At 37.6% G+C, this 25,092-nt stretch overlaps 1 long non-coding RNA gene across 3 annotated transcripts in view; it reads right to left on the bottom strand.

The window, feature by feature from the left end:
* Positions 1 to 582: 582 nt before the first annotated feature.
* Positions 583 to 25,092, bottom strand: part of LOC120506587 — a 33,900-nt gene continuing 9,390 nt past the window's right edge. For 2 of the 3 annotated variants that reach the window (XR_005628547.1, XR_005628548.1), the window contains exons 2-7: positions 22,940 to 23,114; positions 20,953 to 21,053; positions 20,554 to 20,620; positions 19,419 to 19,483; positions 15,140 to 15,282; positions 583 to 1,169 (exon numbers count right to left, since the gene is read on the bottom strand). This is a non-coding gene — a long non-coding RNA (uncharacterized LOC120506587). Of the gene's footprint in view, positions 1,170 to 15,139; positions 15,283 to 19,418; positions 19,484 to 20,553; positions 20,621 to 20,952; positions 21,054 to 22,939; positions 23,115 to 23,633; positions 23,981 to 25,092 lie in introns of those variants that run through there. The other variant, XR_005628549.1, reaches the window with a different exon arrangement.

Here is a 25,092-nt window from a genome sequence, read left to right as displayed (position 1 = left end):
AATGGAGCTGGAGGCACAAGGTTAAAAGGCAGGAGAATCCATTTAATGTCATTGACTTTACTGCTGACCAAAAAAGCTGCTCAGTTTTCTCTTTAGTCTAACAGGACAATGGTTCTTTTCTGTTCAGGGAATATGCAAAAATTCATCAAATACTGTGAAGCTCCTTAATATCATTGTAATAAGCCTACAAAAACAACAAAAAAAAATATCTGATTGTCTGTATAGAAAGGATGTTTTGGATCTTTTAATCTCTTCATTATCGTACACCACACATACTTCCTTTAAAAATATTAACAATAAATACTAACATGTATAGAGATAGAACACATCTATTTTTCCTCTCACACTCTATTTATGATCACACTCTACATGTGATTTTTCAAAGTCCTTTCTACAGCTTCTACCACGGCTACCACTTTACTATTCAGTGAAACAGCAATATGGAATAGGACAGGGAACAGCACTTATTGTCGACAAAAGATATAGACTGGCTTACAAAAAAATAAAAATATCTTCACTCTCGGTTGTATGTTGTGCAACCTCAGCCACAGGAATAGAAAAGCAACAGGAGAGCTAGAAGGATCATTTCCTACTCATTTTATTACATCAGAGTATCATCATATTGAAAGCTTTCAGTAATACTAGGTTACCAAGTTTGCAAATTAAATTATTATACTTTGTGTCCAGCAAGAAATAAACAAATCTACCTACATCTTTAAAAATAACCTGAACAGTTTCACCAGTAACTCTGACTTAAAAATCTGAGTTAAGAGAAATACCACAACGATTGCAAATACAGGTGATTATCACCTCCATTTTAGGTAGGAAGGCACTAAATGGAAAAATCTAACACAATAATCAGAGCAATCATGAGGTTTAGGCACACAACAGAACAGAAATAATTTAACAATGTCTGACAACATCCCAGGCACACAGTGTTGGAACATTACTAAAGTGGATGTGCATGAGGCTCAACGACAACACCATTTTAAAGGATAATTTTCATCATTTAAGAAGCAAACACACAGGAGAACAAAATAGAAATTTAGGTTCAGGCCTACAATTAGATCTTCAGAGTGAGAACCTGCAGTCACCAGAGTCCCATGAACTTCATCAGGCCCCCAGGCTATCGAGGTCCATTTGAACAAATCCAGTTGCAGGACCAGGACCTAAATATGTAAAGAGAAAAAGAATGAAATCAGGGAACACAGCACACAGCTCTAATTAAAGAGACACAAAACGAATCACAGAAAAATAATTTGAGTGCCTAGACCATGACAAGATCTCTATTTTTACCTTAAAATGCTGCAGCTACAGCAAAGGCAACAGTAATTTCTTATGCCAAGAGATTTATAAAGCATTAATTGATCACAGTGCATTCCCCTTCAGGCAAACACAAGTACCTGCAGTGTGTTTGCTCACCTCCTGTGTGCTGCTGCTTTTTTGTTGCTATATGTAATTTGTTTTATTATTTTTAATAAAAGAGAGTGGTCTAAAATCAATAAAGGTGATGTATTTATCTTCATCAGCTCTTCATGGAGATTTTCAGCCTTTTAGTACCACGATGTCCAAAACTAAAATGAGATAATCTGCCTCTATTTTAAAACACTGTAAAACTGACAGAAAGTAAATAATATTTCTATAAGAACTACCATTGCTATGACTATCTGAAGGTTGTGAGAAGTTCTAGCTTGGCAGTGTGTCCCCCCAAGGTTCCAGTAAAACCTCATGGTAGCATGTACCTAGCATCATACAACTGCTAATGAGAAAAGAGATTAGCAAAAAAATGCCTACCTCATAATGAGGTTTGCCCACTGAAATACAGACTTTAACACAACAGGAGAGTGTGACAGAAGCAGTGAGGACACTACAGGAATATCAGATTTATGGTGGCACAAGCACATGGAATCACAGGGTACACTGTAGGGAGCTGTGTCATCCAGACTTCCACGCCAGCACTTATCATCCACTCCAGGAAGGGGTCCATGCTTCCTCCCTACCTGAGGCTGGCTCAGCTTGGGAGGCCACAATGGCCAATTCACCACGCCTCTCAATGTCATCACTGCACCTTGTACCTTCACTAGTTCTTTGAGACAGCCAGACCAAAGACAAAATGAATTGTCCAGGAGTATTTTACCACTTTTCCTATTACTAGGGCAGAGTTATATCTTCAGAGATCAGCATGTAATCAGACAAATCAATTCAAATACACCTTCTACCCCAAAAAAATGTTTAAGACAATCAACAATCTCTGATTACTTTTGTATCTCCTACAGGATGGCTTAAGATGCAGCAAGATCCTTTACATTAAAAAAAAATAGTAAGTTTAAAAATTCAAGATACATGAGGACATGAACATGTTAAATTCACCGAGACATTGATTTGCCTATAGCACTCAGGAGAGATAAGGATTCAAACTGCTATTATTTCTAGATATGAAAAAATAGTAGTATATACAAAGTTTTCCTTGCACATGGACATCGTGCATGCTTTTTTTGCCAAGATGACACACTGACTTAGACCATTTATATACAAGGAAACTCACAGATATGTAAGGCAGATGAGATTTCCAAAATTTGTGAAGAAAGGAAATATGTTTGTCTTTTTAGAGTTGGTGTTAGCTCAGGACAGATAACAAAATCTTTACTCCCATTTTAATATTGAATTCTCAGTTATATCCCACATGTATGTCTCAAACAGGCACATGGTAAAGAATCTACAACACTGGGCTTCAAATATAGTGTCAGATTTTGGTTATTTTATCTCCAGAGAGTTACACCTCAAACCTGGGGTCACTCTGTAGGCACACAGGGACTTGGGGGGAAGATGCAGCCAGCAGGGCTCAGCCATGTGCAGGGAGAGGTCCCAGTCCCAGTATGCCCCTGGGGTATGTTTGCTCAATGAATTTATGATTTCACAAATTTTTAGCAAGCAGAGAGAAATTTATTGCCTTATCTGGCTCTCACTGCTGTTTATGTGAACAACCTGAAACTATTGATGGGCCATTAATATCAAATTCCTTGCCAGAGTTACATTTCCAAATAAAGCCAGGTTTTAGTTTCTTTTCCTGAAGCTTTACCTTTTTAATCTGGACACCTAACTACTTAACACCTAAGACAACCTTTCTTCTTGCTCTTGCAAACATACATTAACAGTTTAGATTTCCACACCCGGCAAAAATTTATTGAAAAACAACAAAAAAGCTGTTCAGATGTTTTCTTCAGGTTATGCTTCCCTGATACTAAAGCTGCCTCTTCTCTGGTTTAAGTCAGAAAAGCCTAGAAACAATTCTAAGTCACACCTGTTTGCTCCCATGTCCATACAACTACACACCAATGGAAAGTTATCCAAGAGCAGATGTGTGCCCTCTGTCCTTTCTCAACCTGTGAGTTCCAGTACCTGCTAAAGGGGGAAGGAAAAAAATACTGTGGCTGGTATGCGACCTGGCTATAAAATTCTCAAGCAAACTGAAAGCTATCTCCTCCTCTAGGGAATTCTTGTATCATTAGGCAGAATCGGAATAAGGAACAGAATCAATTAATTATTACTGAAATACTATGGAGTATTATTATTAGAAGACTTGACTTCATAATTTAATTGTAAGGAAATTACTGCATCTATGTTCACATTACTGCAAACCAAATGAAAAGATCAGTGCCTTCCCAGCAAATGCAAAACACATCTTTTCATACTAAGCATCCCACTGTGACTTTTTTTTTTTGATTACAAATCAAACTCAACAATTAATGTCCAGTCCTCTGTGGCAGGTGGGGAAATATTCTAAGCAATATTATGTGGGAAGCAGTTGTAGGAGTGAAGAATGTCAAATACTAAATAATACAATTATACTTGAGGACAGATCTTTACAGTTTTTCCTATGAATGACTTAACTGTTGGTGACACACACAAAGCTGCACAGCTACAGCATCATCCTGCCTATTGCTCAGACATGTAACTCTACCATCACCTTACATCCCAAAGACACTTCAAATCCCAAGATTCATATTCATAATTTGCAGATACTTTCAATGCAACATTTCCAAGATGGTATTTTTCTTAATCCTCCCAATCAGCTAAAGCATTCAATCAGGTTAATCATCATCATCGTGTTTTGATTCAGCAAGATTTTGCTCTCTGCTTTTTGATTCAGCAACATTTTTCCTCTTTGCTTTTGACAAACACAGCCTAATATCACACACATTCGCTCAGAAACTGCTGCAAAGACCCTTTTCCTAGTCACTCACTCAGAGAACACCTCACTATCTCCACAGCTCTCCCTGGCTCCTTCTGCAGCATCCACCACTTGTCTTCACTTTTAAGGTCCATCCTTGCTGATCACCACCACACCTATTACTCCTTAATCTTTGTCAGAAAGACAGCTGTGGTTTGCTCATGTTTGAAACCAGGCCAATTCTTATAAAAAATAAAGCTCAAAAGACCATTAGATCATACTGTCAAATTTGATTGTTATGTTGTTTTTGGCTAAGACACTTTAAAACCCTCCACTTTTTACTGATACAAAAATAAATTTCAGGGATGCTTCTTGTATCTCTTCCCTTCCATCTCCCACCTGCCATTCAGTGTCAGGAGTCCAGTTTCCAGCTCCTCTCACACCCACATGGTGTATTTTCAAACAAACTTCTTGTGCCTTTTTCTGTCTTACACTTTACACTTTATGGAAACTCCCTTAAATATCTGAAAACATACTGCATTACCATTGTTCAAAGCTTTCTCTGAAATTCAGCTTACTAACATGCCCCTACAGCCCCAATGAGCAAAATGTGTGATAAGTAGTTATATACACATCACCTGTTTTCAAACATCAAAAGTAAGCAAGAGTGGGATGTAGGAGACAGATCCTACCCTACGGTAGAGAGAGGCTCCTTGAGAGAGATTTAGTTGAAGGAACTCCTGAAACACTGCAAAACGTCCTGTGAAGGAGTCTGCATACACTGCAGAAATGGCCTAAGGAAATCAGTCTTTTGATTTAGTTATAGGAGTTGGATCCCTAAAGTATGAATGTTCCCTGACTACTAGCATTTCCCTTTTCCTCTGTGTATATTTTCTACTTTCAACTGTATTATATTTACACTGCTAAAATTTAAAATTGCAGATATCCTTTCCAGCACGTCTGCATGTCTCCTATGATGCAAAGCATCATAGGAACAAACTATTTTACAATCATACAAAAACAGTCTGACAATGCTATACAGTATTTCATGATACACATCCTGATCACGCAATTATCATAGCATTACACACATATGCCAACTATTTTACAACCATACAAAAACAGTCTGACAATGCTATACAGTATTTCATGATACACATCCTGATCATGCAATTATCATAGCATTACACACATATGGTGGATGATGCATAGATCTGTACCCCAGCTTCAGCTCTGGTATTTACTAAATTCCTCAATCATAGCATTACACACATATGGTGGATGATGCATAGATCTGTACCCCAGCTTCAGCTCTGGTATAAATATAAATATCCTATAATAAAGACCTGGAATGTGTTCATGGCTGGCACCAGCTTTTTTCTCCCCACTATGAATCACGGGTAAATCCTCAAGACAAATCAACATAGCTAAAGAAGAAAACAAGAATATTAGGAAGAATTAGGATATCAAGAAGAATTTATTCATATAAAGGGTGATTCGACATTGGAATGGACTGCATAAACAATAATCAAAAGTCATACCAGGCACCATGTAAAAGAGAAAATAGCACAGAACAACTGCAACTGGTGATAATCTAGTTCTTGCTCCAGATAACAGAAAACAAGTTCTTTCAAAGCCCAAAGAGAAAAATGCCTCCTGAAGCAATCAAACAAAAAATGAGGACACAGTCGGTCATAGATCAAAATCTAACCAGGGAAAATATTGAATTAAATTATTTGATTTCATGATAATATATGTCCTTAATAGCAAAGAATTAACCGCAAAATGCTGAAAAGGACATATTTGGTCCTGTATTACAGTGCAGTTGTCAATAACTCAGAAACTGGGGCAAGTATCATGGCAGAAAATCTGCAGTTATTTCAGTTACTCTGAATGAAGGAAAATTATTAATCTAACCAAAATTAGTAAGTAGACCCCAGAAACACTAAATAAACTTTAAGTTATGATAGACAGATAAAGATACGGAGTAAAATAAACCCATTAGAAAAAAAAAACAACAGTGTGTTTTATGAGGTTTCAAATTAAAGACAGAATTGTAAGCAACTTAGTGTAATAAAATTCAATGTGCTAGGCAAAGGGAGAGTAATAGTTACCTACAAAATCTCCAGATAAATTGATGTTAGTCACTAACATTTAGTCTCCCATAGATTTAATTTACCCACAGTCTTACGTTCACTTACTCACAAGCACTAACACTTTAAAGGTCTGTTTAAAGGTCTGGCCAAGATAACTTCCATGTAAAACAAAAGACAAGGACCATCAGCTATAAAGTCCTCACCCCATTTCAGGAGTTGTTTTAATTATCAATATCAATTAGACAAGTCATACAATTATAAAATTGTTTGGTTTGGAGGGGACCTTAAAGATCATCTAGTTCCAATCCTCCTTGCCATGGGTAAGAACATCTTTCACTGGACCAGGTGCTCAAATCCATCCACAACCTGGCCTTGAACACTCCGGGGATGGGGCATGCACAGCTTCTCTTAGGAAACTTATTCCAGTACCTCACCACAGTGAAGAATTGCTTCCTAACATCTAATCTAATCTATCTCCTTTCAGTTTGAAGCCATTAACCCTTGTCCTATCACTACATGCCAGTGTCAGGTGCAAGGGGGTGGTAGGATTGCATCTGTTTAATGGAAGTCAATCATTAGATCAGTTATCCCATAATGGGAAAACATACCAGTTGCTTTGGCCTCAGGAAGGAACCAGGGCCCACTTGAGCAGTTTAGTAAAAAATCTCTGCTCAACACACGACTACAATCAAAATATAAATAATAAAACAGGCAGCTTAAACAATGCAAGATAATTAGAAGAAAACCAGTGTAATAGGATTATAAAAATCAGTGCTGTGACCTTACCAGAAAAAAAAAAAATCCCAAAAGAGGTACAGGTCACTATTCCTCCAAAAGGATACTAAAGATATAGACAGGGTTCAAGTGTGAACAGTAATACATAAAAATTATCATATAGTTTGAAGCCATTAACCCTTGTCCTATCACTACATGCCAGTGTCAGGTGCAAGGGGGTGGTAGGATTGCATCTGTTTAATGGAAGTCAATCATTAGATCAGTTATCCCATAATGGGAAAACATACCAGTTGCTTTGGCCTCAGGAAGGAACCAGGGCCCACTTGAGCAGTTTAGTAAAAAATCTCTGCTCAACACACGACTACAATCAAAATATAAATAATAAAACAGGCAGCTTAAACAATGCAAGATAATTAGAAGAAAACCAGTGTAATAGGATTATAAAAATCAGTGCTGTGACCTTACCAGAAAAAAAGAAAAAAATCCCAAAAGAGGTACAGGTCACTATTCCTCCAAAAGGATACTAAAGATATAGACAGGGTTCAAGTGTGAACAGTACTAAACATAAAAATTATCATATGAAGAGAAATTAGAAAATTTCAAATCAGGAATATTATGCATGCACATGTAAAGCAATTGCTCCAGAGAGGTCAGATCAGACATTTGTATGCTTGTTATCGTACAACACAAGAAAAATACAAAGAAGGACTGAAAGTGTGGAAAATTCAAAACTGACAAGAAGAAATGTTTTTTTTTTTTCCACATCATATATAATCCATTCATATTGATTATCATGGAAATTCAGTTACTAATCTAAACACAATATCCCTATCAATAACAGTATAAATTAAAAATCCCAAAAGAGGTACAGGTCACTATTCCTCCAAAAGGATACTAAAGATATAGACAGGGTTCAAGTGTGAACAGTACTAAACATAAAAATTATCATATGAAGAGAAATTAGAAAATTTCAAATCAGGAATATTATGCATGCACATGTAAAGCAATTGCTCTAGAGAGGTCAGATCAGACATTTGTATGCTTGTTATCGTACAACACAAGAAAAATACAAAGAAGGACTGAAAGTGTGGAAAATTCAAAACTGACAAGAAGAAATGTTTTTTTTTTTTCCCACATCATATATAATCCATTCATATTGATTATCATGGAAATTCAGTTACTAATCTAAACACAATATCCCTATATTGTGTTTAGATTAGTATAAATTAAATTAATAATTTATACTAATCTAAATTATAGTTACCAGTTACCACACAGAGAAATCAGGAAACAACTTACTTGTAGCTAACATCAACTGAAGCATTAGAAGATATTTTACCAGTCAGATGGGAAACTGTATTATGGTTTAAGCAAATATGATAATGCCTTTGTAAAAATATGAATTAAAAAAGTAATTGCAACTTGATTTCATTATTGAAATTTTATTCACAATCTCACAGTAACCCTTTCTACAGTTTGCATTAAATACTATTAATAGCTCATTAACAACAGTAGTTATTTCAAAACCTTCTAAAGGCAACTAAAGTTTGGACACATTGAGCTTTTATGTGAGCGGTAAAGTCAAGTACATGAAAAATTAAAAACTGCACAACTATGAACTTGTTTACTCCATCACTGCAAGTTCTATCTAAAATATCTTTTTTCCTCATTTCCAATCATAGCCAGTTTCCTAGAAGCTTGTCTATTTTTCAAAGACCTGATACTGAAGTGTTCCCTTTATCACTTTTTAAAAAGATTATTTTAATAAGGATTCTCATCACAAATCTTGCTAACAAGCACCCAAAAACTGACTACTTACCACTCACCCACAGACAAGACAGCTAGAATTAGCTTAAGCACTGAATCCTTGCTATGCCACAACTATACTGCTTGGTTATCCTGATAAGATCATCCTGGTTTAGTTTGAAATGCACATTGTCACTGCACATACTGAGACCCACACGGCCCTGTTGTATTACCAATTACAAAACCATACATAACATTACAACCTATATAAGACATATAACATTATAATTTTTCATCAAAGAGCAGAGTCTAATTTTATTAGGATAGACAAAAATGAAAGAGAGCATAACAATGTGCCTTCATATATTTTGGTTGATTTTTTCCATCATATCTGAGACAGTGAAGAGAGCATGATATTGTCTGGAGGTGGGGGAGCAGGAGAGGATGCTGTCCTCTGCCCACTGTCAATGCAAGGGTGGGCTTAGTCAGGGGCTGGGTCAGGTAAACAGGGCAGAAGTAAAAGGCTGAAGCATCACACAGTACAAGAGACAGTAAAAGTGAAGATTCACATCAATAACAGAGAGCACAAAGAACTGCAAAGATTACCTGGGAACTCTTTCCTGGATAGAGAGAATATAGCATGTACTAGGACACAAGAAACTGAGAGATTGAAAAACCTACATGAACTTCATGTGGTGATACTTGAGTGTAGGCTCTGGTTCTGGTAGAGAAGGGAATTTCAGTCCATGGGCAGCTGTGGGTCTGAGAAGACCTTACTGCCAGCAGTGACAGGAAAATCGGAATAAAAGCAATGCAACAGGTTGCAGAAAGGCTATATAAAATTTCTGAACCCAAAAGGCAACATCATCTGTGTTCTGAAAGCAGCAGACCATTTGCCACCAGGATTCTAAGAACATAAAAATTATTCTCCTTGGGTAACTTACTCGGTTTTGCAGTTTCCATGGGCTGTGCATTTGAGTGCAAGAACTGTCACTTTGCAGATTTACCTTTCAGTGTATAGTTTCTACCTGTGATCATTTTAATAACACATCCCATTAATAAATACTGTCACTTTCTAAGATAAAAGTGACATTTTGCTTTTCTAAAGCTATTATACGCTTGATAGTATGTTCTGAATGTACATAACTTGAAATCTACCTCACTGGACATTTACCTGCAAAGTTGCCCCACGCTTTTTTTGCTTTTAAGTAGAAGGTGGGCAAGAGCAATAAATCAAACTCATGGGGAAAAGGGTGTAAACTTACTTCATTTAGATGTAAAGGAATTTCTTGTTAAGGACACTTCTTTGCTCATTCCAACAGTACCAAAGCTATTTATTTGGTAATAAGAGTTTCTGGACTGAAACAGACATTTCTGAACTTGTTGTTGATGATTAATGTACAGTTTAAGAGAGCCATTACTTTGTGACAGACACTACAGAAGCCAAGTGTCAGATAATCTATCAACTTCTGCTCCAGTCTAATTCTAATTTAATGGTTAGAACTCTTATTCTTACGGTCTTGTTTCAAATATGATACTACAAAGACTTCAGCAGGATACATAGTAGTTGCTGTGAAAGTCTTGTAGTGCGACTATCATGCAAGCATTAAATTTGACGTATTTTAGCATTAGCCAAAGCACGTTTTTGAAGACGATGAAGCGCCACAATCCCCTGCACAACCACTGAAGGAAGAGCTAAGTTTCGGCTACAAACGAAGAAAGGAAACCCGACGCGAAGGCAGCCGGGGCAGCGGCTGCAGCTCGGCGGCCAAAGGTCCCTCCGGCCCCGGCCGCGACCTGGCGGGGCAGGGACAGAGGAGGCACGACCCGCCGGGTCCTAATGCCGCCGGGCCCGGGCAGGAGCCTCCCGCCCCGGCGGGCTGAAGGCACCGGGGCGATGCCCGGACCATCCCAGTGCAGACATTTCTGGCGGTGCTGGCTTGAGGACAGATGTCACGGGGAACAGCCTGAGGCCGCTCGGACGCGCTCATGTGCAACACGGTCCGTGTGCCGGAAACCCGCAGAGCTGAGCACTGCCACGGGTGGAACCACCTCCCACCTCCCCCGAGAGAAAAGCACGGAAGGATTCCACGGGAAAAGGAAGAGGACGGTACCCCACCAGCCCCTGACATCGGTGCTCCTTCTATACTTGTAAGAAACCCTGATTTGTTTGTCAAAACACAGCCCCTTAGCTTTACCTGAGAGCTGCTCATCTTCTTCACGCAGTACAGGAACAGAAAAAACACTCTGGAACAGGTGGGAAAGTGAGAGAGGAGGACTAAAACTGTACATGCTGCAGCAGACATGAGCACTCCAGGATCTCTCCTGGCAAACAAACGAAGGCTTTGACAAGCCAAAGACTGCAAGGAATCCAGCGAGGCAGCTTTTATACCTGTAGATGTGGAACACACCAGCACATCCACTTTCTGGCTTGCTCTTGTTACTATGGTCTATTAATAGCAAATGCAGCTGTACAAGATTACCACCCTCTGCACCTTCACACCATTCTTTCAAACACATCAGCTGGCCAGAGCAGTAATTTCTGACGTATTTTCACTTTGCTACCTCCTTCTTTTCTTGCCTGCACATCAACAGCACTTGAACATTAAACAGTAGACTTGTTATAACTTTATATGTTGTAATACCATTTTAGTGAGACATCCTTAAGTGACCTGAGATGACTTGGTCTGGGGCTGCTAGAAGTACAAACAGGATTGAAACAGTTGCATTTATTGCCTTCCAGTGTTTCCTGTGCAGTTGCGATCACTGTTGTTAACAGCTGCACATAGTTTTCATTAACGTGCCTAGTCTTGCTGCCAAAGCTGACAGGGGATGGGACACACAAGTTCCCCATCAGTGAAAGCAGAGTTAGGTGGGCAGTGACAACCTCCTCATGAAAACAAGCAGGGACACAGAAAAAGTTGCCCCCAATGTACAGCCATAAGTAATGTTGAGTGAAAAATTTAAATTGAAGAGTGGTCTTCCCATAGATGTATCTGTTCGCTTTGGCATAAACTCCTCCATTACATACTATGCACGACAGAACAAGACCATTATTTAAAAGCCAAAATACCTGACTTGTGATATGTTTTATCTATCCTGTCACAGCAATCTGTCTTACTGCTATCAAAACCACAAAACAAAACCACAGAACAAAAATTCAGGAGACATACACACACTTTCACTAATCAATGAAGGCTTAGCGTTACCACCAGTACATATGGCACATGAAAGAAAGCCCAAATGTCCTAAAGATTCAAAACAGTATCAGAAAAGTTTTACTTTATATACTTTTCAAAGCTTTTCCTCCTGCTGCTGTAAGTGCACCTCTCTCTCCCTATTACAGATACCAAAGAGCCTGCTCCTAGCAACATTCTGATGTGAAGCTTCTGTAATGTGATAATTTTTGTGACTTCATCAATAGGTAAATCTGTTTAGTCTTGCATGTTCTTATTAAACAACAAAAAATCAAATGGGTAAGAAAGCCAAATTCAAGGAGAGCTAAGGTAATCAGGTCCAGCTAGTTCAATCTAACACTAATTAGTGTCTTCACAACGTGGAGAGCATTAGATCTGTGCTATCAACTTCGAAAATAAAACAATTTCTGAATCTGTCAAAATACTTTTAAAAATACACAGGTGGCAATGCAAATCAGATACTTCTGTAGCCTCTCATCAAATTATCCAGAAATGAATACAATGAAACTGTACCACCTTGCTAAAAGAAACAAAAAAACCCCCTAAAAATTGCTATTTCTCAGTTCCAACTTGGGCTCACAAGACAGACATAGCTTACAAACCCAGCAAATTAACAGTGTGAAAAAGAGCAATCAGACATGGTAAACCACAGCTTTTTGAAAGAACATACATTGAGTAATTGCTAGCACACGCATCCGAAGTGCACAAAACTTCCCAAGGATTCAAATGGATATGAGCATCTTCCACATTTTTATGTGCAATGGCATCAAGTTTCACTGTGGGCTGCAATAGCGAGGGCATGCCTTGGGGCTGGCATGTTCATTTAACATATGAGTCATTCAGTGTGGAAACAACATAACAGAAATATCCACAAACCAATGAATTGTGAAAGAACTATAACATTTTCCCCCTCAGGCCTGCACCTACTAAAGTGTCACAAATTAAGTTAATATCACAGAAATTGTTCAGCAAAAGAGGAATTAAGCAGAAAATTACAGTCAACTCTTTTAGAAGTCAATAACTTAACTGTTTTTATTTGAAACCATACCAGTCAGTACAGTCATCTTAGAAAAGATCAATCAAAAAAAGACACTCCAGACTTGACTTTTATAACTACTGCAACCACAGATAAGATACCTCTACAACATGGAAATTGTGAAGTAGGTTTTTCTTCATTACTATCCTCCTTCAGAATCTGAGGGAGTTAAAAAACTTAACATCACTCCCTTAGCCCCCTCTCCCTCCACCCCTCACACCCAAAAAGTTGGTTTAAAATAAAAATAAAATAAAATAATTAACCAAACACTTGATGTGAAATGAACCTCAGTGAAAGATTAGCCTGGCAATGAAAAAAAAAAAAAAGTTGTAGAGCAGCCTAGCTTCCTCTCCATTAGCTTCTTACTACATTAGCCCACAAAATCACAGCAGTCAAAAAAACCCATTTATAAGTACATCAAAGCAGCTATCTAAGTTTACATTCATATATCTAACATATTTGTCCAAGTGCAGTTAAGGGAACCTAATATGCCCCTAAATTTAAGTTGCTGATTTGTGTTTTGTATTTTGGCACTGGAATGAGTACATAGCACTTTGAAGGCCAGATTTTATCTCCCTCCCACCTTGAATGTTAGAGAAAGGGATATTAAATAGTCCCTCTTAGTCACCTTGCTTGCCAATCTAATTTCAAATAAGGAGACTGCTTACATTAATCTTTTTAGGTCTAACTTATGCACTTCTATCAGACCTTTGGAGTGTGGCCACAGACCTCCCAGGAGCTCACCCTACCAGACACCCTCTGTCCTTCCTCCCCCAGTATCTTAGTGAGGATGCTCTGTTTCAATTAATGCTGCCCTCGGTACATGTTATGATGTGCATCTCTACCGTGCAGTGGAGTGCAGAGCAGCTGGGTTCTGCCAGCCTGGCTGGTGCTCACCTCACCAGAATACACCCCAGTTTTTCCTGTGTGCCCATGGGAAATATCCGTGTTGGCACAAGGATGTGTCTGAGCTCCTTATCCTTGCCTCTCAGCAGGGCTAAGGGCTCTGACAGGCCCGCTGTTACCACTCAGACATGAACCACCACCCCTCTGACCAACACAGCCTATCCGATTAACGCCTAATCCGCTTGTGAATCGGCTCCCGAGCCACCGCTGCTTTCTGCAGGGCACGACAAAATTCAGAGTTCCTGACGTGTGTCTAAACCCTGATTCCACTGGAAGTAGCACGCTCTGGAACAGCTATCTCAGCTGTGAAACTGGCTCAGCAGAAGAATGTGCAGTGCCTGTGCTGCTCTTTACTACAGAGGATATGCACATCCAGCACCTCAAAATACCCTTGCCAAGGAGCTTTGAGAACTGCCAGCTGCCACCAGAACAGTTCCATTTCAATATAAACCACCAGTGGGATTCAAAGAGTAGGACAAAAAAGAGGCATAAATTCTTTGTTAACTTCAAGAAGTCATTATCTACACAGATAAGAATATACTTGGCTTTGGTGAAAACAAAAATTTTTGCCTAGGGAATTGTTGGCCTAAGTTATTTAAAATACTAAATTTAAAGGAATCACTTGTACTATACTGCAGTTACAGTAAAACATTCATCTGTGTTTTTACTTGCACTTTCTAATTGTGTAAATTATTTAAATGGTGTGAAACTTCCAACAAAGTAGTACCAATCAGTAACTCAGCATGCTGCCACATTTTTTTAACCAATATGAGGATTAAAAGTTTTCAGCTATGATTAGTTTGTCAATAATTGCGTGTTTTGTATCTCCTGCAAAGCTGGATGCAATGCTTGTTAGAACATTCTCATGTGTAGTGGTGAAATATGCCACGAGAGTTTATACTCAGAGAGAAAAAAAGCATTTTTTTTTTAAATGACAGTTCAAAAATATTCAGTTCCAAATATTCAGAGAAACAGGCTCACAAACAGTGAGCCATAAATGGCCACTAACTCCCTCTCTAAAATAATTCATTTTTGTATAAAGATGTTTTCACTATTTTTATATGCAAGAACTCAATGCTAAGTAAAGTTGTACAATGCTTCAGAATTTAAAATACTTCATGATATAGAGCAATCCTCCTACTTTTCACATTCTAGAAGAAAATTTCATCAGACAAATCCTCAGAGAGAGACACAAACACATTTTACTGAGAACTATCACGTAGTGTTTAATAAATTACATGCAAATTCTTACCAGAATGCCAATGCTTTTGAAGATGCTGTATCCATTGTTATCCTCAAATATCCATTCTTATTCATCGTTAGTACCCTGCTTCCTTTGCACTCAAGCTTCGGAACGGATTTCTGACAAGAAGCCCACACCTACCAAAATGGTTTCTAGAAAGCAAATTATATAGCTGTAAGACATGGAAAACAAACCAGCAATTTGCAAACCACTGCAAGTAAAATGCAAACACAGCAAACAGAAAATTCATTCTGAAACGTTCATCCTATTATGCTGGACACTAATATAACCACAGCTGTAACATTATACTTTTAAATCACTGGTTCACCTATAGAAAAACTGCAAGAGCAAAATTCCTTTTTATCCCATGGAATCTCATATATTTCATCTCATTAGGGGCGGTCATTTGCTTATGAATGATTTTTATAAAAGAACAGGATAAAGGAACATTATTCTAAACTATACTTAAGGTCTTCTAAGGACTTATGACAACTGAAGTTCCATTTATGCTGGATAGAGCAAATACACAGAACAGTAAAAGGTCCCTGACCACATTAAAAAAAAACCAAGTCTAAACAGGTAAGACAGAACAGGGGAAAGTCCACACACAGCACAAACAGCAGGACTGCAGTAAATGTAACAGTAGTTCTACTCTGCAGGTGGCTTTTGCTTGCAAACAACACAGAAGGAGGTACAGGGTAAGGAGGGCACAGTGGGTGGGAGGAAGCTCATGTAGTATGCAGGAACGAAGCAGAAGTGAAGAGGAAGAATGGACAGCAAGAGGTGGAAGAAACAATCAGTAAGCACAGGACAGAGAACAGCTAATTAAAGTTAGTGAATGTTCTCTGAATGGTCAAAGGTCCCTGGGCTTTTGACTCTTTCTGTTCCTGTGAGTTAGTCTCTGGCAGGGTCTTTTCACTACTGCTCCCAGGCTCAGAGCATTTATTTTATACGTATTTTCAGTTCTTTCCCCTATCACAATCCCCTCCCCACATCTTAAGACAGGATCAAAGATCTCTCCCTCACTTGTAGCTTTAAAACAGAGATTATATGAATCTACTCAACAATATCTGTATAGAACAAGGACACGCAGATCAGCCCTATTTGCAAGCGATCCAAGTTCTTATATTCTGACTTCAACCTTCCTAACTCTTTCTTAGGTAACACATACTAGTAAGTAGAAAAGTGAGGCAAGACACTGTTCTATAAAACAGCAGCTGAAAGTTGATAAGAGTACATAAAACACTGTACTTCATGCTGAATAACAGAGTTGTTAGGATTCAGGATGGGTACAGCTGCTCTATAGGCTCTGGTGCACACAGCCAGATGGAAATATTCTAACCTTCACAGTAAACTGTACTTGTTCTAGTATTAACTGAATGGATTAGGCTTATATCAGAACAGAAGATGCATTTTCATTGTCAAAACACTCATTGTTTATATCCTTTAGCATAAATAGAGATAAGCCAGTGTAAAGAGCAAGTCTGCCTACAAAGGCAAATCAAACCTGTGAAACTGAAGTGGTGTAATTTTTTATGGGGCTGTATGGATAAGGGCAAATAAACTAGACTGAAGTCACTTTCATCTGGTGCAAGAACTCCAATAGGAATAATTTATACTGGCATAGCAACTGCAATATAATCAAAAACAATTCCTGGAATTGGGCCAGTGTTCCTAGGTTGTTTCCTTCTGTGAGGAAATAAGGTACCAATAGATACAGTTTTACACTGATACAGCTCTATTCACACCGAGGAAAGGTGGCTGATACTTTAATTATGTCAGTACAGATAAAGTAGGGAAATGTCTGATAGAAAACCAAGTGTCTCAGATATAGTCCATTTACCTATTGCAAGATAGCAACAACATTCCTAGCACAGGCAACACTTTAGAGTACTAATTCTTAACTTAAAAAATAATCCCTCCCGTGTCATTCCCAGAACATCACCAACCTTTGAAATGCTAATGGAATTACTAGAGACAAACCAGACTTTGAATTTCTGCCAGATTCCATCAGGAGTTCATCTAACAAATTTTTCTCTGTGCTGCTCAGGTGTCACTATTCTCTTCATACCTCCTTTTCTTTTAAAACAAACTATTTTTTTTTTTAGAAACAATGTTGGGGTAATTTTGAATCTTTGTAAAAACACTGGTAAAAGTAAAGTGTGTATCTTGGCTTGAAAATATACATAAAAGCAATTGTTACTTCTCTGCCAGACTACAGCTTTGGAAATTACCTGTAACTTGCCAATGACAATAACAGGCAAGTAGTTATCCAGCAAAATTCCTTTAGTTCAGCTGCACAATAGTACTTCCACACTACCTGCACTTTACTTGGTTGTTTGAAACAGCATCTGCCAATTCCAGCTGTGCTGTTAAAAAAACAAACAAACAAAAAAAAAACCAACAAAAAAAGCCCCCAAAACAACTCCACAAACAAAAAAACCCAACTGTTTTGCTTCTAAAGGAATAAAGTTTAGTTATTTATCCAAATGTTCTTTAAAGGACAAAATAAATGAAAAAAAAAGTTTTAACTACTGTGTTGCCCCTGGGACACCATGAATGGTAACTCCCAGACAACTGAGTTGGGACACCAGCATCACCTGATAAAACAAGAATGCATTTTCCTCTTTACAACAGCTTCCAAAACAGACTCAAGAGAAATGCATTGTTTTTGTCTCCCTACCTTCACCTCCCCCTAAAATAAGACCTCTTCTCCCAGTAATCTTTGGATAAAAAATGAAATATCTACAATTGTAACTTACCTATCAAAGGTGAACTGTATGTGCCTCAGTAAGAATATGAACTGCAGTGACCATAACCTAGCACATGTACTGATAGGTTTATTAGTTATTAAAAAAAATAGCAAAAAATTGACTTTTAACAGCTGAACATTCTCATCTCAGGGATCAATCTGTATTAAAAAGTGAGGTGCTTAAAAGTAGGGGGTTTTTGTTTGCTAGTTGATGAACCTCAGTAAAAAGAAAAAAGTTGAAAATAAAACTTAACATTACAACTCTTGTATAGCATGCTATCATAAATTAATGAGACAGGCATACTTGTATAGAAAATCTTGTTAAACAAACATCATGTCTCTATTTAGAAAAATTCTCATTGCAAATAGTTAACAGAACACTTTAAAGACCTGCCAGTAAATGTAGTCTATTATATACAGAAACTATCATTTCTCAGTACTCTGAAATTCTGTAAAAATCAATCTAAAATACGTTTAACTTAAAGAAAGCATCTTGAAGGATGCAATACTTAAATCTACTCCTTAAAAATCAGCTTCACTGCTCTTTTTGATGGTATTCCATAACCTACACAATTACCATTCCACAGCATGATAATGAAGTTAATCTTCAAAGCACTACATAGGCTTCATCACCTCTTCTTGGTGAGCATGTCAGGAATGGACAATCCTGAAACTCCCATAGCTGTATTGCAGATAAGGAATTAGACGCTCCACTCCTCCTTCAAAAATATAACCAACCAGTTCAATGTAACAACAATAAAAGAGTGGGATCCAAGAGGAGACCATTTAAACCGGATGTTCATGAGCAGGATAACAAATTTCTGGGTCTGCACTCAAAAAAATGCCAAGATGTTGGGACCCAAAATCAGTGTAGCATGTTGGGTGGTATCCAGTCCTGTCATTGTTGCTAAGCCCTAAGGTAAGCTATACATCAGCTCCCACATGAGCCCTCTCAGACATTCTTGGAACACAAATCCCAAGAACAAGTTAAGATACGTTCTTCTGAGCAGGCAGGAAGCTAACAGTGTTCCAAAGAACAGTGGAACAAAGATATTCCATAAAACTAATATATCAATGGGTTATCCACAGAGAGAGTTACATGCACAGCTTATGTATTGCTCAGATACTTGTATTTCAAACTGCTAATGGTACAAACTTGCCAACAGTGGAATGAACTGTTTCTTAAAATACGTCACTTCTCTAAGATTGAATGTGCTGTGTGCTACACGATTTTTTTCAGTTGTAAAGAACCTTAAATAACTGTTGCTCAGATTTTCTCTAACTTGACGAATTCAAGAGGTACAGGAATTTGCCCCCAATCGTTTAGCATATTCTGTGGCAAGAATTACAGGGATTACTCATTTCTATAGGGAAAAAACCCCCAAACCTTGTATTCCTCACCACTTAGGAACATACAACTTATTACAAGCATGTGATTCTCCTTCTACTTACTTAAATGGATTAGGAAGCTACTATAAAGCCTCTTGTATTTTAACAGTTTTTTTAACCAATTGCTTGGAAGGAGTAGTTGCTTACTTTTTAAAGCAGATGATCTATTTCAGATGCAGCTGTTTCTCTCACATTCTGCATTGCCTATAGAACTGAACATAGAAAACCCTAAATATATCTCATTGATGTTAACAGTCTATTGAAGTTATATATCTTAAAAGGTAATACATATATTTCTTTGATTTGTTGTAATCTTTTATCTTAAAATACTCTCAATTTTTATTCTTGATCTCAAAATACTGATCCTTTTATATTATCTTTCTGGTTTTGAACATGGCAAGGAAGTAAGTCTATAGTTGAAGTTGGGTAAGTCTTAAAAACAAATACCCAAATCGGTCATGTTATCTCTTTTGAAACACTACGACAGAAGAAAAACTTTTTGTTTTTTAACAAGGAAAACTTACTGCTTTTTTTAACAATTACAGAACTATTTCTACTTTTTCTTCCCCATCCCCCCCGCCCACAAAAGCAGATTAAAAGAGAACCTTGGATCATGAACTAGGACAAGCTACTGGAGATGGCCATAACAGCTCCTGTTGCCATTGCACACTGTTCCTCTCCAAGTCTCCTGCCCCCAGTACTGAGGCAGCAGCAGTGCTGTACTTTCCAAGAGCAGAAATAAAGTACAGCAGCACCAGTTCTGGGGCACTTTAAGGCTCTCTGTTACCAACCATACTGAGCTGTCACAACACAAACTGAGCTACCCTGTCCTTGGAGAAAGTGGGGACTAGCTGAAGCAGGAAACAAACCAAGTAAATGCCATGATCTGAACAGAGCCCCTATCACTTACTCTAATATGGAAGCTGTTAGTTCTAAATTATACATTCAATATCAAAAGCCAGCTCTTTCTTTGAAAAATGGAAATGACTGTAGTTGGACCAACTACACACAGGTTCATGTAGGAAAATGGGATTAGAATTAGACATTCATGTTCTCTGCCAGTATAGAAGTCCTCTTTAGAAACAGTACTGTTGAAATGTTAGATAATTATATAAGGCTCAAACTGCAACTAACAAACCCTCTCACAAATATAGACATGTCTATTTTAAATTAAGTGTTAAGTGGGAAATATTTATAGTTTAAGTTGCACACTTTGCTACTTAATTATCATAACTTAAAAAAGAAGACACCTTTAATTTCCTCCTCCAAAGAAGTTATTTACCTGATCTGTAGCTTGGGAGTCCCCAGTAGTCAGTTCTGAGATTCTCATCCCACTGAATGTCAAGGACCTAGCATTTGAAGGATGGTATTTCAACATCAGTTATTGACAACTTAACTTTGACTCACCAAAGATAAACCAACCTTCATTCCCACTCAGGTCAACTCATTGATTTCACAGAAAACACATTTAGAAAGCAGAGCTGAATGCTTTCAGAAATTCCACCCATGAGATAAAAAGGGGGAAAAAAATCCCAGCCAGCAAAAAGGAACCGATATAAAATGCTTGAGACTTCTTGATGCATTATGAATCAAGTATTTTTGTATATTTCTCTGCAAAGTAACATATAATCAAAATTACTCTTAACTGCTTGCTGAAATGATATAATCTCAAATACCTTACCTTCTTACTGTTCAGATACAGGACTCCGTTCTTTGACAAAAACCCAATTTCATCCTTGTACCAGAGGCTGTGTTAGGAAAATTACAGTTCTGCTGAGGAGTCTGAAAAAAATACACTTGCTGCTCTCAATATCCATATTATAGGCACCATAAGCATTATTATGAATAATACTGAACTTGGTTTCTGTTTTACTCTTGTCCCACTTTGGGTTCAATGGAACTGTGTTCCATTAAAGTTTGACTTCATGTACAGTCAGAATAGAGTCTCACCAGCAGGACCTAATAAGCTTAAGAATAAATATTGTCCTTCAATTACATTAAAAATAAATTTGGATACACCAAAGCCCTCAGTTTTTATAATTCTGTATCATTAAAAAAAAATTAAAATTGTATCTAGTGAACACTATTCATAGCATTCACACTGCAAAATAGGACCAGATAATTCTGGTTTGTGATGATTTTATTGACATGCATTTCAATTTTTAGAAGTACACTGAAGCAACAGCCTCCTTTTCACTACTGCTGTTCCTGTTTGGAATACACTAACAGTTCAAAAGTTTTTTAAACTAGTTTCTGACCTCTAATTATCCATTACATTATAAAGCATTCCTGTTCCTGTTTGGAATACACTAACAGTTCAAAAGCTATTTTAAACTAGTTTCTGACCTCTGATTATCCATTACATTATAAAGCATTTATTTAAAACAACATCTTCATGATTCCTACAAGAATGAGGGGACTAAACTAAAGGCTTACACTTAAAAAAAGCAATGCTCTTTCTATGTCACCAAAGTTCTCAGCATCAGTTCTCTACCAGGAAGGCACTTACAGAAGTCAAACGTGCATGAAAACACACAGAACAGGAGCCTCTGTTTCCAGACCCAAAAGATACCACAGTAATATACCTGAGAAATTTGAAATCCATTTCATTCTGCAGGATTTTTAGTATAACAAATGATACTGTTAAGGCTTCTCAGATCACAGATGTATCTAGAAAGATGCAAGTGATCCAGTAATTTAACTAATGAATCTAATTTAACTAACTAAACTAGTAATTTAACTAACAGAGTAGACAGATACAGATATCATTAAAGGATTCTTGATTTGTGCACCACTGAAAAGGCTGACAAACTGTACTCTACCTCAGAAGAAGCATTTGGCTGTTGGGTTTTTTTCCCAAACTATCATTTATTTGTCTGCTGGTTGGAACACCAAACCCATCGCCAGTTAAAGAATCCCCACAGTTTGCAATGAGAAAACAAGAAATTCAAGTGCCTGTTTAAATAGTCACAATTATTTTATCAATTTACTGCTAATAGTTCTTATTGAATGTACATTGCATATAGCTCCCATACAGAATATTACTAGAAAACAACTTGTGCTATGAAGTCATGATTACGTTATAAAAATAATTGGATGTCTTGATAAAAAATAAACATGACATACAGAAACCATTAGTCTAAAATTAAATCCTGGTCAGGTGTTACAATGCCAAGATTTAATAACATACTTGAAAAAAAAAATTAAAATAAATTTTTAAAAATTCCAAAGTTGATTTTTTAAAGTCAAAATTTGAAAGTTTTGGAAACCTAACTGTGCCTTCCTTTTTACTGCCTCTGAATGACTTGAGACTTAATAACATTTTGATCAAAAGCAACAACTCAGGCTTAGCAAAATACTGAATTTATGTAATAAACACATACAAAAAGTCTGAAAAAGCATGCAGCAGAAGGGAATTGTGTCATTAAGATCATAACCTCCATTTACAGCTACTCTCAAGATAATAAATGGTGCCAGAATTATTTTCCAGACTATTTCCCTCCACACATCTTGTAAGTATCTGTGTTCCTACATGTGCCTTTTAATTTCAACATACTTTATGTGTCAAATGACCAACACAAAGGCTCTGACAGGACACAGCATATATGCTAATGTAAATGAAATGCCAGCATACCAAACGCAAGTAAGTATAATTAAATAAAACGTACCTGGACTTGAAGAAGCACCCTTGAGCTGCATCAGTGCTAATTCCCAAATGAAGACTCTTCCTTGCAAATGAGTGAGCTTTCTTCAGATCATTATTCTGTGGCACAGGCTCCTCCAAATGGCAGAATGAATGTATTGCCATTATTGAAAATTTACAGATCCTCTGAAGTAATTGAACTGAAAGCAAGAAATACAGCAACTTTATTTGGTCTAAAGTTACTAAAAATACTTTACTTAGTTTTCAAGAACTTGTTACTTAACAATAGCATTTAAAATACATAAAGGATATGTATATGCAGTGATTGATAAAGTATAAATGAATTCATTAAACCAGACAGTTCATCTAAGCAGAGATGCCTAAACAAGGAACATCCATTTAATGCTATTGCAGAGCACCATTGCCATACATTTTACAGATGTTTCTTACACATTATACATTTCTTCTCTTCAAAGAGGCTTTCACCTGGGTATCTATAATGACACACATATTTTGCAGAACATTTGCTTGTATTATAGAATTATCTTCAAGTAGTTCAAGTTACTCCTTCCAGCATAAATTATTTTGTAACTAAAACCACCAAATGTCATCTACCACCATTGTACTAATACAGACAGCTTTAGAAGGCTGCCTTCAAGTTTCTCACAACTTTCTCTGATTTTGCAGAACATATTCAGTATTTTACTTGAGATGCTTACTTGAGGGCAAGATGAGTCACAGATTCTAGAGGCATAATCTGATGAGCATCTATTCAGTAAAATGCCAGTTCAAGAGAGAGGACCCTCCTGCTGCTTGTTCTCATCCTTAGGCCATGATCCCATCTCCTGGTGGAGCCACCCACTAGACCAGAGTGGGAAACTAGCTTGGGTTAGAAACTGCTGCTTGCCACAGACCCCTCTCGAAGTCAGGATCAATTTTCTGATTCAAGTCACTGCATGATGGCACAAATCACTGTGCTATACAACAGGAGGGAAAGTGAGGAACAAGACCACACAGCTAATTGCAGCTACAAATGTCAGTACTTAAGAAACTGCCGTTGTCACCGGAGTGTAAACTACAAGGTACATCACAGCTTTGACACTGAAAGCAGCATAACATACTATTGGACTGCTTTAACTAGTCAGGATCAATTTTCTGATTCAAGTCACTGCATGATGGCACAAATCACTGTGCTATACAACAGGAGGGAAAGTGAGGAACAAGACCACACAGCTAATTGCAGCTACAAATGTCAGTACTTAAGAAACTGCCGTTGTCACCGGAGTGTAAACTACAAGGTACATCACAGCTTTGCCACTGAAACAGCATAACATACCATTGGACTGCTTTAACATTCAGTTCCACCTCTGCATCACTGGTCATCATCCCCACAATTACATCAAAAATGAAGACTTGTAGAGCCTCACCAAAATTGGGTGGGGTACAATTTCCTGCCAAAGGCCACACACTGCAAGTTTAAGGTGGGATGAACTAAACAGGGTGCGTGAGTGTATCAGTATACAGGTTCATCCCTCTCTTGTCTATTAATAACAGAAGCAACTTAGTCATGGTTTAGACTGCTAAACACAGAAGAGATTAATGCAGTTAAACATGTCTGCTTAGGTTAGGTGTGGCCTTTTCTAACTTTCAAATCCACTACCTGATTTCAAACTTTATCAAGACGGAAAATTGAAAAGTCATTTACAGTTTAATAAGAATTCAGAAATTTCAGAAATCCAAGCACTGGGCAGATAGATATAGAAGACCGACAAACAGACTAAAGTGAAGTACAGACTGCAGCCTCTGCCCTTGTTATTAGGGAACAAACACACAAACAAGAGACACATGACAAGTACCCCAGCTGCAGCTGGTATTTTTCATTACATCTAAGATACAACTGCATAGAAGCTGTTGTATCTTGTGCTCACTGAACTACTAGACTATCCATGCAGAATTCAAAGCTACTTAAGTGGCATTAAAAGAAGAGTCCTTGGTCTGCAAATTCCAGCTCTGCTCTTTGTGTTCACTTTAGAAGTACAGTATGTACAGCACTTGACAGCTTCCGGTCTCCTGGCACAGCATCTCATCCTAACGAGATGCATTCTTCTTAGCAGATCAGCCACTTCATCCTTTAGAACCACTAAAGGAATGAATAGCACCGAGTCCTGGTGACTTAGG

The sequence above is a fragment of the Passer montanus genome, unplaced genomic scaffold (assembly GCF_014805655.1).
Source record: "Passer montanus isolate IOZ18808 unplaced genomic scaffold, ASM1480565v1 scaffold4, whole genome shotgun sequence".
Lineage (NCBI taxonomy): Eukaryota > Metazoa > Chordata > Aves > Passeriformes > Passeridae > Passer > Passer montanus.
This window is presented reverse-complemented; position numbering and strand designations above follow the sequence as displayed.